General features: G+C 46.8%; 1 protein-coding gene across 1 annotated transcript in view; it reads right to left on the reverse strand.

Moving 5' to 3' along the window:
* Nucleotides 1-408, reverse strand: part of sik3 (SIK family kinase 3) — a 36,376-nt gene that overhangs the window by 29,751 nt on the left and 6,217 nt on the right. The gene's annotated exons all lie outside the window — the stretch shown is intronic.

Raw genomic sequence — 408 nt, forward strand, 5'->3', positions numbered from 1 at the left:
GTGAGTGTGTGTGTTTGTGTGAGTGTGTTTGTGTGAGTATATGTGTGTGTGTGTGTGTGTCCAATCAGATGGGTGGATGGAGAAGCAGCAGACAGCAGCGACTGTTCCAGTAACACAGACGCACAGTGCATGTGTGTGTGTGTGTGTGTGTGTGTTTATTTTAAGCATGTGCTTCTATTAATATCACTGGATCCACTCCAGCTACAGTGATGCAATCAGACTCCAGCTGACCCTGTGCGGACTGAATAACATCTGGACACACACACACACACACACACACACTCACTCACACAAACACCCACACACACTCACAAAAACATACACACACACACACACACACACACACACAAAAACACACACACACACACTCACACACACACACACACACACACACACTCACACACACAC

This window comes from Sinocyclocheilus rhinocerous, unplaced genomic scaffold (genome assembly GCF_001515625.1).
Source record: "Sinocyclocheilus rhinocerous isolate Xijiao unplaced genomic scaffold, SAMN03320098_v1.1 scaffold3916, whole genome shotgun sequence".
NCBI classification, from domain to species: Eukaryota; Metazoa; Chordata; class Actinopteri; order Cypriniformes; family Cyprinidae; genus Sinocyclocheilus; species Sinocyclocheilus rhinocerous.